This window comes from Musca autumnalis, unplaced genomic scaffold (assembly GCF_047663935.1).
Source record: "Musca autumnalis isolate F117 unplaced genomic scaffold, ASM4766393v1 scaffold_3, whole genome shotgun sequence".
Taxonomy (NCBI): Eukaryota; Metazoa; Arthropoda; class Insecta; order Diptera; family Muscidae; genus Musca; species Musca autumnalis.
Window position 1 is genome coordinate 82557932 of NW_027411866.1, and position 18997 is coordinate 82576928.

Sequence of the window (18997 nt, forward strand, 5' to 3'; positions counted from 1 at the left end):
AAATGTGTGCAATAAACTGTCCGTGTAAACAAGGTACGATATAAATACAGCTGAAACAACATGAATTAAGCATTTTAGAGTATCAGAATGTTCCGAAGAATTGTGGAGCACATTTTGAAGAAGATTTTTTCAGAAGGTTACGTGGTTCAACTCCCAATAGTTTAGCAGTTACTGACCAAAATTCCAGAAAATATGTATTTTTTTGCATTTTATCAATTTTGAAGCTCTAAATGCCTAGTTGTAGTTCAACACATATGTTCTTCTTCTGCAGGGCTACAATATTGCTAAAGGCTACAAAGCAAAATTCCTACTCGTCTCTGAGATATAGCCTTGATCAATGCAAAAAAAGTGCAGTTTTAGCTCTGTTTTGATAAGGTCATAAAATCCAAACTGGATCTGAAAAGACAAAACCCAACTAGGGTTTTTGTCGTCTCAAATAGTACTTTCAGAAAATCCATACTAGAAGTTGTTTGCATTTTCAGTGTTGCACAGTGTTATCTCCGTAGCGCGAGTTGAAAGTACTTTACAGTTTTTCTATCTCCTAAAAACTTTCTATAAATTTGGTAATATATTTTTTTTGGGCTTAAGATGAGTGTAGTGGCCGGACTCAGAAAATTCTGAAATTTTGTACACAGCTAGTTCGCTGTATGCTCATTACGTCAAGATATATATTATATCTGGGAAGTCCATATTTCCCGAGATATAGGCTTCGAAATTTCCGAAAAATTCATGCTTTTTGGAAAGGAAAATTTTTTTAGAAAAAATTTTGTTCGCGTTAGCCCTATTTTCTATCTGTCCATAGGAGAATGTCTCAAATCGCCGGCCGAAGGCGCTATATTTACCCAAAAACTTAATTTTTGTAAACTTTTTTTGTTTCGCAGTGACCTAGTGATTACTTTTCTGTTGGATATTGCTATATGTGTGACTGCGGGTGCCACCGTGGTGTAATGGTATGCACACCCGCCTTGCACGCCAAAGGTCTGGGGTTCGATTCCCGGGTCAAGCAACATCTCAGTTCCATTGGTGGCTCCACTCAGTGTAATGCAGGTTACATTACACATATTGAGTATTTCAACCATAAAAAACTTCTCTACATAGTGGTGTCGTAAGACACGCCGTTCGGACTCGGCAATAAAAAGTAGATCCCATATCATTGAGCCAATATGAATCGGGGTGCACTCTCTGATATGAGAGAAGTCTCCCTTGTCCCTTCGGGGATGTTGTGGGAACATATTTTTTTATTTTATATGTGTGACTGCTTTTAACAAATTGTTGCAGAAAGTAGTCCTTAGCATAAATGCTGATGGTATAAATATATCAACAACGACTTTGCCGACACGGATTAATCACTTGAGCTCAAAAGCATTTTCAATTTGTCAAACGGTTGGAAGGAAAATCATGAAAATGCACCACAAAGCTATTCTTTCGGCCTGAATCAGACTTTTATCTATGACAGATCGAATTTTTGAATTTTCAGAATTTTGTGAACTTCTTCGAGCGTTTGAACTGACAGACAAACAAATAAAGAAACTAATGTTTGTGAATGTTCCGAATATATGTCCTTTTTTACATATTGTTAATAGATTTAATTTGGATTAAAGAGTTCCACTTTTGCGGAGAAGGTACTTGAAGCAATGTACCGGTATATCCACATAGGAAGCAACTCTTATTTTGAGTTCTTTTCCTTTCGATAGTTATAACGACGACAAGGCATTTTAGTTGGTAACCATCCAGTTTTTACCATTATTTCAGGAAGAATCATGGACTTTACTGTGGAAAATAGATAAAAGAAAACCAAGACAACGAGGAGTACATTCGGTGCCCGAATTATAATTGTTATGTAATTAGCTGGTATATCCTTTGCCCTTGTCCACACTAGAGTAATTTCACTGAATTTCTGCATTATTTTTTGGAAAAACACATATTTTTAAGAAACTTGTGTACACGGTTTCACTGAAATTACTTTAGGGTGGATTTTCTATTTTTTCTGAACTTGAAGTTTTCTCACTTTTAATTTTAAACTCAACTAATGCAGCTTTCTTATTTTACTCTTTCAGATGTAAAAGATCAAACCTGTGTTGTTTTAAATGTATTGGCCGAAAACACTACTGCAATTAAAAATAATTTAAAAAATTCTTCGCCAAAATTTTCCAATTCTTTTCCTATAAAGTCAATAGAAGAATTTACTTGCTTGGAAAACAGCATCGACTCAGGAAATGAAAAAGAATATGTATGTTTGTGTTTTAGAGGACTTTACGAAATGTTTCATATAATATGATATTTATGTATTTCAGATTGCGTCTGTAAGATCAATATGCGGATCGAGAGGTATTAGGAAATCCGTTGCTGATTTAGTTGTCCCAGAAGTCCTAAATAAGTTTAATATCGATGGCACGCACAATAAAATGAGATTGTTAAATTTCCCAAAGCTTATGGCAATTTTTTTTGGTAAGTATATTTGTGCCCAGTACGTATTTGTTTAAAAAACTATTTTTTTTTAATTTCAGCGGGTTCATATGTCGACGGGAATACGAATAAATCGTTCAAAGAGCAACTTCGTCATGGCCTTAAACTGGCAAAAAATAAAATTTCCAAGGACAAAATTAAAAGCAAGAAGACCGATAACGAAGCAGAAGCAGAAACAGAAAAGGAAAATGATTGTGGTGTCAAGGATCATGCTGACGACTTTTTTGAACTTCAGTACCAACGATTAATAAATGGACTATCATAATATATTATATAAAATATTATATTTCCCATCAAAATCGTTATTTTGATCTCAATTAAAACATCATTGATTTCATAGAAATAAATGATCACAGATCTCGTTATTATGTTTAAGAATATGTATATGTTATGTACATTGATAATTAACTTGAAGCTATTTCATGAATTCGTTTAAATTAATAAACAGTATTTTTTGTCATGAATTAAACATCATTGATTTCATAGAAATAAATGCTCACAGATCTCGTTATTATGTTTAAGAATATGTATATGTTATGTACATTGATAATTAACTTGAAGCTATTTCATGAATTCGTTTAAATTAATAAACAGTATTTTTTGTCATTAATTTTATTTAAATACAGCATTTTTAATTTTCCAAAGAACACGTGAAAATGTCATGCCAAAGGGTTGATAAAAATGACATGTCAAAGCATTGGTGAAAATGACATGTCAAAGCATTGGTGAAAATGACATGTCAATGCATTGGTTAAAATGACATGTCTAAGCATTGGTTAAAATGACATGTTTAAGCATGGGTTAAAATGACATGTCAAAGCATTGGTTAAAATGACATGCCAAAGCATTGGTTAAAATGACATGTCAAAGCATTGGTTAAAATGACATGTCAATGCATTGGTTAAAATGACATGTCAATGCATTGGTTAAAATGACATGTCAAAGCATTGGTTAAAATGACATGCTAGGATCCTAAAAAAGAACGTCATCTTTTGGGGGTCACGCTCATATAAAATTCATGAGTGAAAATGACAAAAAGATGACATGCCAGATCACTTGCACTCATGATTCAACTCGTGATTTGTCATCGAACATTTTACTGGGTTGTTTTATAAGGAGGCGATGCAGTAAGTGCATTGTCTCAATTTGAACTTCTATATCTCAAAAAAGGTAAAACCTACGAAAATATCATAAAGGTCAATTTTGTGGAGAATTTTCACAGCTACAACATTTTTCTTAGGCCCATTTACACAGGACTCGCGGTTTCCAAGCAAAAATGTGAAAACCTAAAGAACCCCTATAAATGTGAACTTAAATCGCGATTTATTTGAAAATCCCTCCGGCGATTTTTTTTTTGTTTCTTGAGATTTCTTATCTATGAGCATTGTAGTTTCAGAATCTGCAAAAACTTCCCAGGTGTAAGCACCTTCCATTTAAATTTGGTTAAGGCACACCGTGTTAATTTAATATGATATAGTTAAAATAACACACACACAGAAAGTCATGGCTTCGAAGCCAAGAACAAGAAATATGAAAATATCCGCCGCTAAATCCTCTGCCATAATTTTCACCATCTGGGCAGCTGAAATGAGGCTCCCCTGAACATATTAGTCTCAGGTGTCCTAATTCCGACCACTAACTACGCCAAGATATTGGTTAAAACGTTCGATAGCATGTTAAGTCGTCCGTGTAAGTCACTGCTATTTGTGACCAGAACAGAAGTACGATTAATTGCTGCCCAGCATCACATCAATGAAATGATGTTGATCTCTCACAAAGCAATAGGCCGATCTGGCAACGATGCCCAGCTATGAGGCGCCAGTGTGGTTTACAAATGTTAGCACTATGCAGTGGGAAGATATTCAAACCTACCAGAATGCCGCGCTGAGGACTACAACAAGGTGAGTAAACAAAGATTTTACTGGTGCATCAGCACAACAAGATGTTGTCGATGCAGTACCTGCTTGGGTGTTACCGCCGTGACATTCCCTGGCACAATTTTGTGGACATGCTTCTCCCACCCAGGCATGTCAGGAGAAATCTTCATTATCTAGAGAGAGAGGTTCAAAGGTACGGAGGAGAACATCTGAGCCTATAGCAATCACACTGAGGTAGTTGCGCAGGAAGTACCAAAACTGTTTTGGGTTAACCGAAATTTTTTTTCAAAAACCGGTTATCGGTTTTCGAAAATTTTCACAACCGGTTTTGTTAAAAATTAACAAAATTGCTCATAAAAACTAAAACTAAAACTAAAAAAATCGCCGGAGCACTTTTTAAATTAATCGCGATTCAAATTGACATTTTTAAGGGTTTTTTAGGTTTTCACGATTTTGCTTGGAAACCGCAAGTCCTTACGAAATGGGACTAATGTTGTAGCTATGAAAAAATCAATCTTGTAGCGTGATTTTTATGATATCTTCGTAGTTTTTACCGTTATTGAGATATAGAAGCTCAAATTAGGACTGTCTTATAGAGACATTTCATAGCTACAACATCTTCTTTAGTCCTATTTCAATAGGAATTGCAGTTTCCAAGCAAAATCGTGAAAAACCTAAAAAACTTTTAAAAATGTCAACTTGAATCGCGATTTATTTAAAAAGGGCTCCGACGATTTTTTTTTTAGTTTTATGATTCTTTTCATCTATGAACATTGTAGTTTCATGAATCCGCAAAAACTTCCCTGCACCTTCCACTAAAATTTGATTCAAGAGCACCGTGTATAGGTATATAGGGCCCAAAATACCCAAACTCGGGCAAATATGCATATTTAGCTATAACAAAATCTATCCCTTTTATATTTTTGTAGGATTGGGTTTTTAACCACAACAATAAACTGGTAAAGATTTTTTCATCGATTGGACCATAATTGCGACCTTTAGACAATTTTCGCGAAAACCCATACAAATAGCTATGGAAACAAAGATCGCTCGGTTGGCAGGGGTTAAGGTTAAAATTTCGTATATAACGTTTTTGGGTCAAATGGAAAAAATTTAGAAGGTAGGAGATCCAATAAATAAATGTTGGGTCGCCCTAATGTACATATTTTACATACAAAAACAACTTATGTTTGAGCGTATAAAAAATTTAATCTTCCTTTCTACTTGGTATCCCTGGGCTGTAATGGTGACTGGCGACTTTTACAAATTTAAAAGCAGGCAATTTTTTAAGGAAAATTCTTAACTTTTCCACTGTTTATAGATACATACATTAATTAAACTATTGGAGCAAATGTATAAGAATGAAGCGAAGTATGTATATTTGCTTTAAGGCTCTACAATCTCTTCCTCAATTTTAATATGAGTGATTTTCTTGATTCATTCTAAACAAAACAACTAGTACTGGACAAAACTGCTGATATACATCTACAGGTGGTCAGAGGTGGGTCCATTTATCCATTCCACTACAATAGTTCTCAGCTATGCAGTGTGCTTTTCTCTCTTTCTCCCCACAAAACTTTACTCGTAATGTTTACTTAGCTGCTGCTCAGACTATTGCTCTACTTGTAGAGATGACATGTTTGCAGAAAAAGTAAAAACATAACAAAATGATTGTTGATAGAGTGCCACCAGAAAGAGAAGAGGAGGCGAAAAACATAAAACAAATAAAATAATGTTAGAATTTTTTGTTAACAACAAATAGATGATATCTAAAAATAAAGAATTTCGTATCAACTGAAATTTTAATAACCAACCAATGAAGTGTCAACAACGACGGCACGACAGATTAAACAAAACGACAACGCCGATGTTGATGACGACCACGGCGTTGGGGGTATTTAAAGAGGTACGTAGGTACGTACACATGTACGTGATCTCACATCAGCATCGCTTAACACAACAAGCAAAATATCTAACGACCGATACCGCCGAGAACAAAAATGATTAATTTTTCAACACTACTTTTGTTGTTTGCTATGGTTGATTGAATTGTTGTTATTGTTTCTAGAATTGTTTTTTTTATTATTTCATATTTATTATTGTTATTTTTATAGCTGCTGATGTTATATTAATTTTGTTTTTCTATTGTTACAGTATCGAACAAAAGATAATTATTGGTGATGAAAAAAAGGTTGGTTAAGGTATTTATTTATTGACAACATTGTTAGGTTGGTTATTTTAATGAGTAAACAAAGTAACGGCAAAGATGGGAAAGCAATTTTGAAATATGACAGGCACTTGCAGTTCTTAATATGCATTAGGAAGGGTAGGGTATCAGTGGAGTTTAGCGATATGCTAATAATGCAATTAAATACTATTTGGAACCAGATTAATTGGATGGGGATCAATAGGTTAGGTACTGATAAATTTTGGGAATCAATAATATTCTATTTTGTAAATCATTTGGATCAAGATTTTATGTATTCTGAATAGTTAATGTTCGAATGCCAACCACTTCTGTCCAACACTGTAATGTGTCTATACCGATATATTTATGTGTAAATACGTCACAATATCCGCAAATGTTTTGTATATAAATTACTTGAGTTAATATAATAAAACAATACACAATATTTTTGATATCCAGAAAATATATGACCCACAATCAATTGTAAGAAAAGTAGCAATAATGTATCAGTAGCATATAATGTATTGTATCGTTGTCACCAGAATCACAAGGACTACTTAAACTGCATTTAAGCGTAAATTTGGAACATTTGTGAGGTTATTCCTGTATTATTTAAGTTATCAGGTTCTGTTTGCTCCGTATCTATACTCAAAAATACTTTAACCTGGACTGGCTACGTCCATAAAGAAGCAGGAGACAGGTGAGTGGGGTCAGCCGGCAGCTACGCATGCCGGGTATGTGCTGGGTATCGTGACATTAATTCGGGCACAATAAGAATTGAGGCGGCTGCATCATTCAAATCTTAACTGGGCAAAAATCACTCGTGTTTGACTTGGCAGCTGACGGGGATGGGTACTGATGCCAACTGTTCCGAGGTAAAAATCGCTACTGAAAATCTCTACTGATTAAGACCAAAAACACTACGAAAATATTGAAAAATGGCAGAAATTATCAACAGTTACACAGAAAGAGAGAAATTATAAATATCGCACATACATGTTTTTATCCATTTCTTCAATAAAATATCACAATTCCCATGCTTTTCCGTCTATCTGGCCTCTAAATGTATGAATATTTCACTTTTCTGCCAGGTTTGAAAATTCTTCCACTTCGTAGCGCCAAACTTTTGCATACGACATTGGCGCCGCATAGCTTACCGAAGACCGGCGTATTGCTTTGTAAGTGGTCATGAAGGTTTCTTCGCCAGCATCCCAAGTGCTGCCGGCCAGCGACTTGGGGACCTTGTTTCTACTCTAATCTTATAGCAAATAGATGTGGCTTGCCCAGACTGCATAAACATGCTATCGAACTTGGTCGGAATCAGGACATACTATGGGGCCGACTTCCGAAACGTCAGTTGTATTGTATTCGTACATGAAACTAGAGATTCTAAGATCGAGTTGCATGCAGTAGTGAAACCCCTAGTTTCATGCACGAATACAAAACAACTAACGTTTCGGAAGTCAGCCTAGCTGTCCAAGTGGTGAACAGTGGATTTAGTGGCAGTGCACTAGGTCAGCTATGTAGACATTTAACCTTTTATTGACGTCCATAAAAACAATAGAACAATCTTTGTCTCATCGTGCAGATGGTCCACTGACGACATGAGGGGCCCCCTGTGGCAGTTCTCAGGGCAGCGTTCTGACAGGTTTTAATATTGTTCCATTGCGTTGCAAATATATTGGCGGAACTCAGTGGCGCCGCATACTCTTGTGCCAGACACTGAAAATAAAACATGAAAATTTCTTAGTTTTTAGGAGAGAGCGGAGGTGTAGGAGCTCCCTTTCTCCCTTCTTACCCATAAGCTCAAACCATTTTCATGAAAATTTTCATAGTCTGGCACAAGAGATAGCTTACAACAGACCGACCTGTGGCTGCCAACATTTTGCTGGGCATTCACTTATCGTCGGTGTCATGCTTAAGTGTTCCATACGCCACTTGCCTGACTCGAGAAAAACTCAGGTTAATGTTTGAGTCTATACAGTCTAAAAGTGGTGCAAAAAGTCAATACTTTAAAAGCACAATTCTAATTAACTAAACTCAAAGAATATATCAAAAGTTGATTTTAGTCAGATATCTGTTATAGTCTAGAAGTTATGGCCAATTTTTACAATTGCCAAAAGTTGCTGATTGATGATGGGTTCTTTTTTCGTGTTTTTGGCAGTTAACTTCACATGGAACACGTTACGTCACATTTCACCAAACCAACTTTTTGTCAATTGTGTTCCTCCTCCCTTACGTGAAGTGCTTCTGAGAACCGGAAATTCAGGGGGTTAAATAAAACAGTGGTATAAGAAAGAAAAACATTAGATACCATTTTTAAATGTTTCCTTTACATTTATTTAAGGGGTTGCCACTTGTCACTTTGAGTATCGCGATTTTTTTAGTTTATCTTATATGTTTTGTGTTAGCAGGAGGCGTTAAAATTAAGCGAAAATAAATCTAGTTTCATATAACAGTACAATATTAAAAAATATTTAGATTTAAAAACTATTATTCTTCAGTTTTTAACCCAAGTCCTTTAAAACAATTTGTTCCATACGCCACATTATTCGCAACTTGAAAAAATTGCGCAATTGTTTGTTCTAAACGCCATAATTTTTGGTGCGGAACAATTCGTTTTTGTCACTTTTTGTTCCATACGCCAAACGACATGGATATGGAACTAAAAATTTCAAAGTTGTTTTGTTCCATACGCCATGCTTTATGGATATGGAACAAAATGATAAATTTTTCGGTGTCGCAAGGCGGATATGGAACATATTGTCATCTGAATATCTCAGAATCTATAAGAGATAGAGAAAAACCGACTAAAAAATCTGAAAGAGCATGTTTGAAAACCTTGTAAGGTACCTTTATCTCAAAATGTCGAAAATTGCGTATGAAACACTTAAGCATGACACCGACGATATAGCCCATTTACTCAAAGAGTGACACATCTCAAAAAAACCGGTTTCAAGAAAAACGCATTTTAAGTTGGCGATTGAAATTTGACTTCCCAAATTTAAGAAAATTATTACACAAACAATAAAATAACTACTTGGACCATATTTTGCAAAGTGGTATCCAGATATCAGTGCTAAATTTCTGTGCAAGATCAAGCATGATTTGAAGTGTTTTAGTGTTTCATAAACTCAAAAAATTTGTTGTTCAATTATGCCAAACTCGTAGTAAATGAGCTGTAACTCGTTGAAGTCTACACCATTTTCACATGTAATTCGAATAATTTCAGTTGTAATTCGAAACATTTCGCTTGTAATTTGAGAATTCCAATTGAATTTCGAATTATTTCATTTGTAATTTGAAAATTTCATTTGGAATTCGAATTATTTCATTTGTAATTTGAGAATTCCATTTGATATTCGAATTATTTCATTTGTAATTTGAATTTTTTCATTTGTAATTCGAATTATTTCATTTGTAATTCGAATTGCTCCTTTTGTAATTTGAATTTTCTTCATTTGAAATTCCAAATGAAAAAATTCGATTTACAAATAGAAAAATTCAAATTACAAATGCAAAAATTCGAATTACAAATGAAATAATTCGAATTACAAATGAACAAATTCAAATTACAAATGAAATAATTCGAATATCAAATGGAATTCTCAATTACAAATGAAATAATTCGAAATTCAATTGGAATTCTCAAATTACAAGTGAAATGTTTCGAATTTCAAATGAAATAATCAAATTACAACTGAAATTCTTCGAATTACATGTGAAAATGGTGTAGAGATATTCTACTCCAGGAAATCTAGTTGGGCTAGTGGATCGAACTTCGGTTTCGGTCTATCACTTCCTTATATTTCCATAGTATGGGAGCCACTATTAGAATGCAACAAATGGGTCAGTGGGTAAGCAAAAAATATTAGATTTATGTTGAAATGGAACTTGTTGCCGAATCAGTTTTCCTCTCCTTTCAAATGCCTTATAATAACTATGTATAATCTGCCTCAGGCAGTTCCTCAAACTGCATATTTTGTTTGTTTTTTTTTATTCCACAAAAAATATACTACAAGTTCTGCCTCTTCTTCCTCTCTCTCCGTTTATAATTTGCCTTCTTCGTTCACTTAGAGCAGACGTGTGCACGGCCATCCACTGGTGGATGCTCTAAAATACTCTTAATTTAATTAATTCTACAACTCTTGGGTGTTTAAGTACTTTTTGTAATTATTCTTTGATAATTCATTTGTACAACGATTTTAGACAACATTAATGCTTAAAAATGTTGAATTATGTAATGAAAGAACAAGAAAAAGTAAATAATAATTCTCCCTTAAATTTCCTCTTTTCCTAGTTTGCTCACCATTGACTTAGAGATATACCGATATTTAAATACAAAGTCGAAGTCGTTTAACAAATCTTCATTTCATTCATAGCTATAAGCAGAAGAGTGTGCATCACTCATTCGCACCACACCATCACATATGCATACATCCATACTCGTATTCTCGTAAACATTCGTACTATATACAATATTTACAGCAAAAGGTCCTTGACTTTTGTTAAACAAATAAAATAATAATTCAATTCAACTGCCACACAACAATAACAACACAACAGCCAGCAAGCAAAAGCAACAACAAAGAGCCAATAATAAAGCAATATACAGAAAATCTTGTGAATCACTGATTTACATACAACAACAACAATGAATAACATGAATACAATACATATTCACGATGAATTTACAACTGAATACTACAAAGGTTTCAACAGGCGACCGGATCATCCCGGTACGGCCCATGAGCCGTTATTTCATATTGGTCTCACTTACTCCTTCTCCCACCTTCTCTATGTCTCCCACTATTGTAATATCATTGACAGGACTCTTTTTTATTGGTTATCTTCTTTTAATTTTGTTCACACAACAACATGTCAGTGACGACATTTATTGGCCATTCGATTATGAGATGCTCCTATCTACACACACACACACCCAATGACACATGTGTATGAATTACAATGATATTGAAACATTTATACGAGAATAGTTTGTGGTTTATAAAACAAACATAATTTGTAAATTTGTAGAGTTTGAAAGAGAAATGGATTTTTTCTTTTTACATTACCATTATTATGGAAATATTTAGTTGTTGTTGATATTGCTTTTGTTATTTATGGTCAAATACCATCTACAAAAACAAAACAAAAAGACGGCAACAAGTTTTTTCTGCGGAAACATCCGTCCAACGCGGTTAAACAGCAGCAGAGAGTAAGCGATACTGAGCTAAATAAAAATACAACAAAGCAAACAATAGCCCCAATGATGCTTGCTGGATGGATGGGGTATTTCCGAGTTCCAAACAACTAACAAAAGAAATTAGTAATAATTCGTATTCGAAGAAAATATAACAATTTGCTCACATGAATGAATATTATTTAATTTGAATATGAGAGAGAAAGAAAGAAGCAGAACACACATCATGTGAGAGGAAAATGGTCTGACATCTCAGAGATGGGAATTTTATAAGAATTTTGAATTTTCAATAATTTTCACGATGCCCTTGAACCAAATTTTAAAAAAATGGCGGTCAAAATTCACATTTAAAGGTTTTTTTTTTATAGTTTTCGGGATTGTTTAAGTTAGAATTGATTATTTGATTTAAATTGGCCATATGAATTGCATAGGCATATCCGTTGAAATCTCCTCATTCCAATTTATTACATCCCTGCAATAGTATGAGAGATTTCAGCGAATATTCTCTTGACAACCGCCCTCTTGAAGCATCTATGCAGATGTCAACATAAAACACAACAAAATAGAAAGAAACATCGGATTGAATAGCAAGCATCGCAACAACACCCGCGCTTTATCATAAGCCTTTGTTACATATCGTTGTAATAATTCGAAAGGTAATATTGTTTACCATAATAAACACAAGGCAATTGAGCCAAATCTTTTATTAAAACTATAGTGCACCAAAAGCTCTTAATTATATGGTGACCAACTGAAATGACTGATGGGCGCTATATCTACGGAAAGGAATGACTCCCACAAAATAAGATCCACTTCCAAAATGGAAAACGCGGTCCATTCCTTCAGGTACCTCCTCCGTAACACTTTTGAGCTTTAATCCAAATCCATAATGCCATCAGATTACCAGACATGTAACTATTAAAACTGTCCTTACCGAATGCTCCACAGTACTAAGTTTGTATTTTTTATTATTCATCAAACTCGAAAATATTAAATATAAGTTTCTGAATGACTTACTGCATTTAAACTGTTTTTTAATCTCCCAGTTCAGTTCTTCTTACCTGAAAAAGATGAGACATTATAATACATATGAGCATCATCTTCATAACTAAAATAACACACACAGAAAGTCGATGGTCATATTTTTCATATTTTTAAAATTAAATTGTGATCTGTGATAAACAGGTGGTTCCATGTCAATGAACAGCCCTCTTTGAAAGAAGTTTTACTCCCATTCTGGTTTATTCGACTGAATATGATACCGAATTTAACACCTAATCTAATGTTCTTGAGGATATATAAGTTGTCAGACAGTACACAAGAACATCATCCGTCAAGTTCTCAAAGGAAGTCAGGATTGCATCAATTTCAAAGGATAGAAGCATTTCAAATCCCGGACTATGTTGCTACATCCAAAGTACGCTGTGTATTTATCGAGGTACACATTTCTGATACTTGAGTGTTCGATTTTGGTCAAACGAGACACTCTGTTTATACTGTTTCTTAAAGATCAAATTCAGATTTTCCAGCCCTGGACAAATTCCGAGTACTTTAATGTGAATTATGAGAACAAACAAAACATAGGAGCGAAAAAGCCAGTAATTCATAGATGAACAGTGCAAAAAAAAAAATCAACCAAAACAAATTTCTGATCAAAAGTATTTTTAATGCGTGGAAGAGAGAGAGGCAGAAAGACGCTAGCTTGACGCATGGAAGATAGAAAAAAATCAATTTATATTTCGATCACATAACAACACAGCAGTAGTGCATACCGACCGCCTAAACAATAACTACATGTGTAGCTGCAGAAAACTACACCTCAAATAGTAGTCGTCGCCGCTGTTCATACATCATTTTTATATTTCTCCGATTACATTCGGCGGACTCGAAGACGGGGGAGGGAGAAATCAAGCATACGGTGTCAACAAACAATTTATGCAAATTTATTTTATAACCAGAAAGGGGTAGGAAAATACATAGATAGGCAGACGTTAGACAAATTGACAGCAACAGCAGACAGTACAGAACAGGTGAAACACTTTCTAGGTTAGTCCATAAATTACACAGAAAAACAAGCAATCGATCATAATTCCAGTTATTTGATTAAAGAGGTAAAGGTCATTGATTAAATACCAAGAGAGAGAGACAAGAGAGACAATGAATGGGATTGTAAAAAATTAAAAATTTGTCAAATTTGTACAATTTGTATAATGACAACTTTTGGAAAGTAAACTTTTGTTTGTCACCTATACGGAGTGGACTGTAAACTTTCAATAATGCAATGCAATGACGGATTCCTAAGATCAGTAATATTAGCAAATTAAATGAGTCATGATATTTTTTCAATGGAATTATTCTAAGTAGTAGTAGTAGCATTTTCAATAAAGGGAAATCCCACTACATTCAAGTGTTTCCGGAAATGAGGGATAAATATGGAATTTGTTACAGTAAACGACAACTTGAAATCGGAGCACATTTAAAGGCCAGGAAATTACATTTTTATATCCTCAGTCTTTAGATTTACCCGTTCATAGAAATAATGGTTTTAGAAACCAAGCAAGTTTGGACGAAATCGTTTCATACAATTTAGAGTCGATTTAGCAATATCTGGCTGGAGCGCACGATAAATCTCAAACGGATCAACCGATTTGGTCCAAAAATTAGCCTTCGTAATATCTTGTACAAACGTAGTTGAAGTTTGAAGATGGGCCATATCGGTCCACTCCCTCGGTTACCTTCCACACAAAAGTTCAAAACTTTTCCCTGAAATGGTGCACACGATAAGACAGTAACAGATTTAATTCAAGCTTTGCACATACACGGTGCTCTTGAACCAATCTTAAATGAAAAGAGCTTACACCTGGGAAATTTTTCTGGATTCTGAAACTACAATGTTCATAGATGAGAAAAATAAAAAAAAAAAAAATATCGCCGGAGCGCGTTTTAAGGTTTTTCAGGTTGCTTGGAAACCAACCGCAAGTCCAATGAAATCGGATTAGAGAATATATTATAGCTGTAAAAATGCTCTACAAGATTGACTTTTTATGATATTTTTGTAGGTTTTACCATTTTTGAGATATAGAAGACAAAATTGGGGCAATACACTGACTGTATCGTCTCCTTATAAAACAATGTCAGGTACGGAGCGCCTTAACTAACTTTAAATAAAAACCGCTTACACCTGGGAAGTGTTTGCGGATTCTGAATCCGCAATGTTTACAGATGAGAAAAATCCAAATACAAGAAAAAATCGCTGGAGGGATTATTAAATAAATCGCGGTCCAAGTTCACATTTTTAGGTTTATTTTAGGTTTTTGCGATTTTCCTTGGAAACCGCAAGTTCTATTGAAATGGGGATAAAGAAAATGTTGTAGCTGTGAAAATTCTCTCTATAATTTGTTCCTTTTAAGATTCAAATTCAGCTCATACGTTTAGGATTTTTTTAGGTTTTCAATTTTGCTTGAAAACGATAAGTCTTATGGAAATGGGACTAGAGAAATTCTTATAGCTGTGAAAATTCTCTACAAGAGTGACTTTTTTCCTACGTTGTACCATTTTTGAGATATATAAGTTTAAGTTGGGAAATAGCCGTCATGACACTGTTTTATAAGCTGGCGATACAGTCAGTGAATTGTACCAATTTGAACTTCTATATCTCAAAAATGGTAAAACCATAGGAAATATCATAAATGTCAATCTTGTAGAGAATTTTCACAGCTACAAGCAAAATCGTTAATGAGTAAAAAAACCTAAAAATGTGAACTTTGACCGCGATTTATTTAAAAAGCGCTCCGGCCATTTTTTTGTTGTTGTTTTTTTCACATCTGGGAACATTGTAGTTTCAGAATCCGCAAAAACTTCCCATGTGAAAGCTCCTTTATTTAAAGTTGGTTCAAGAACACTGTGCATAGTAATATTTCTACGAGACATAGATCAGGTTCGAATATGGGCTATATCGGTACACTACTTCAGGTACCACACACAAAATTTCGGAAAAGTGCTTTTTAAGACCTACTCTCGAATCGCGTTCATTTTTTGTAACAACTTGTATTCGCTACCCCATTAGGACGGTACAAGTTTTTTTTAGGGCAAGCCCATACTTTCTGAGAAAATGGCACCAAAAGATGTAAAAGCTCCCTACGGCCACCATACGTAGTGGCTGGGGCGCACGACAACTTTCGAACTGGGTTGTTCTGAACTTTACCTATTTCTGCAAATCTTGCAAATCAAAAGTTCGAAGATAAGTACCATCGGACCATTTTTCCAGTTCTTCCTCCATTAAAGTTTTAAAATATACGCAACATGGTATGCGGTTCAACCGATTTGGTTCAAACATTGGTCTGTTAATATTTTGTCCTAACATTTTTAAGTTCGAAAAATGGTCATATCGGTCCACTCCTTAGAGTACCTCTTTCACAAAAGTTCAACATTTTTGTTTAAGTCCAGTTTAAGGTGTGTTCGAGAATCCTTTGGAAATTTTTACTGAAGGTACTCCTTGTGGTGCTGTTTACAGCGATATTATGTTTTTCGTGTTTTTTTAGGGAAAATTGTTTCAATAAATTGTTGAACCTCTCGCTCTAGATCATAAAGGTCTGACGATACCGTTATATGGGGGCTATACCAAAAACCTGGATATTTTTGGTGAGATAGCGTCCAATAAAAAGTTGTCGTTTTCATTCATAATTTTGCGTTTTTTACCGCGTTTTATCGGTAGTACCTCAAAAAATGATTTTGAGAAACGCACTAGGATAGAGCGAACCAACTCCTGCGCATTATAACGCAGATATCTTGAATTAGGAATTGCCGGGATTCAACTGCATAATAAATGCTTCCTACTTTCATCACTTGTCTCAATGATAAATAGCTTTTAAGGTCAAGTAGACGAAGCTAACTAATAAATGTTAACCCTGAGTTATGTTTCAAAATTATAACCTTTTACAAAATAAATCGCATAATACAGACGAATACTCGATAAAAATTAGGGTGGGCGTTTTCATTAACATGAATAAAAATATATTTTTTTCTGTAAAAAGAACAAAAGCCACTTCAAACAATACAACAAAAAAGAAAAAATAAAATCTCATTGTTCTCTCATTATTCGCCACCGAGATGCCTGTACTTTCATTGTCGCCGGGGCCATAATATACTCGATATCAGAAAGAATATCAGAAAATAAAAACAAAAAAAGCACCAAACCTCCATCGAGCGATAATGGTGGAAAAGAAACAAAAAAAACAGAAAGATCAACCACAAACACAGCATTCGACAATAGATATTTATCGCCGCCAGTACACATTTGTCAGCTCTTTTCACTTTTGGCACCACCGACCGACATTATCTACCGGCAACAGCAGCCGAAGCAACAGCGGCAACAGGGTGTCAATTTTATCAACAAATTGAAAATATTGCCGCCTTTGCCGTTACTGCCTGCTACCTCCCTTCCCCTACTTATCTTTCATTTCTTATGCCATTTTACGATCATGGCTACACGTGGCAACATTTGTTATTTGACGTTAAACATTATTCACAGCGTTTACACAAACTATTCATTTATCGTTGGGTTTTCATCCATCCCATCCCAAGCAACCAACTAATCATTCATTATTTACATTAAGCATGAGCAAAGAGTATGAGGCAAATGAATCCACAGAACGGAATTATACAGAGCACCGCACAGAATAACATAAACAAGAAGAAATTACCGCAATAAACGGAAGTAATTGAAAAGAGACACGTCATGTTATTCTCTCAATATTAATCCGTTACATGTCACCGTGTAGAGTAGAGAACAAATGTCAAAATTCATCAAGAGGTACATACCAAACAACCTTCGATGGATGCTCAGGGGAATCAAGTGATGCCTTAGATTATATTACATCAGGATCACATTCAAGACAAAGAAAGGAAATAATATCAGATTCTTAGATTGTGGAAGGTCATTGTACTCCACCACAGAACATTAATCCTCTACCGCTACTCCCACGTAAGATAAATATTTACACACGTGATATACAAAACAACAGATGCTGTTCTTCGTGTGTGTGATCGATGAAAAATTGTTATAAACACAATTTTTGTTTAAAATCCTCAAACGAACGAATATCTGAAAACCACCCAACAAGATACATTTGGGGAGTGTTCCAACACCATTACCTTTATGTAGTCAGTAAAGGAAGTACACGGCAATGGAATGTTCTTAAGATCTAGATGAGCAGTCTTAAAAGGCATTAAGATTCGGTATAATTTTAAGACAAGTCAGGACTTATTTTTAATAAAAAAATATGTAGACATACGAGGGCTGCATGATAACTATCTGGGCTAACAATGAAAACGCATACATTTACCATCAAAAGTTTTATTGTTTTCTTAAGTAGTCTCTAGCATAATTTATACACTTTTTCATGCGCTCAAACCAATTGTTCAAACACTTTTTCCACTCCGATTGAGACACCTCAAACGCTTCAACAGCATCTTCTGGCGACGAAAATCGTTGACCACGGCTTTTTTATTGATATGTTGGAAACAAATGAAGTCATTGGACCAGTCGGGGCTTAACGACGGATGACCCATCAATTCCACGTTTTGTTCGGTCAAACAGGCGCTGGTTTGAATCGATATGTGAGAGCTCACATTACAGGCGACCATTTGCCTTGAAGTGCTTCTTACGTGAACAACTCTCGGTGGATTTGGCTCGCTTTCGAAGACCTCAACGGTCGATTCCTGTTTTGTTTCGGGCTGCTAAGCATAGATCCAAGATTCGTCGTCTGTGACGATCTTATAAACGTCGACGATCTAATAAACAGCGATCGTAGTTATTCACAATTTCTTTGCACCAATCCACAAGAAACTTTTTTGAGCGATTTTCAATTTTGCCGGATCTAACGAGAAAGATCCATTTTTGTGGCCATGTGTTATACGTTCACGCACGGCTTAATTTTTTATACACCTTTTTCACATGTAATTCGAAACATTCCAGTTGTAATTCGTAACATTTCATTTGTAATTCGATTATTCTATTTGTAATTCGTAACATTTTATTTGTAATTCGAGAATTCCATTTGTAATTCGAATTATTCCATTTGTAATTCGAATTATTCCATTTGCAATTCGAATTATTTTATTTGTAATTCGAATTATTCCATTTGTAATTCGAATTATTCCATTTGAAATTCGAATTATTCCATTTGTAATTCGAATTATTCCATTCGAAATTCTAATTATTCTATTTGCAATTCGAATTATTCTATTTGTAATTTGAATTAT

General features: G+C 34.7%; 1 protein-coding gene and 1 long non-coding RNA gene across 13 annotated transcripts in view; one reads left to right on the forward strand and one right to left on the reverse strand.

Annotated features, from left to right (window-relative positions):
* Positions 1 to 18997, reverse strand: part of LOC141396602 (uncharacterized) — a 128984-nt gene that overhangs the window by 55386 nt on the left and 54601 nt on the right. For 2 of the 12 annotated variants that reach the window (XM_073972188.1, XM_073972198.1), the window contains exon 1: positions 11607 to 11783. The exons of the other annotated variants lie outside the window; for them this stretch is intronic. The gene's annotated coding sequence lies outside the window, so the exon portion shown is untranslated. Of the gene's footprint in view, positions 1 to 11606; positions 11784 to 18997 lie in introns of those variants that run through there. 12 annotated transcript variants of the gene reach the window in all.
* LOC141396608 (uncharacterized) lies at positions 2295 to 3087 on the forward strand. The gene is made up of 2 exons (XR_012411201.1): positions 2295 to 2448; positions 2508 to 3087. It is a non-coding gene; the product is annotated as an uncharacterized lncRNA (long non-coding RNA).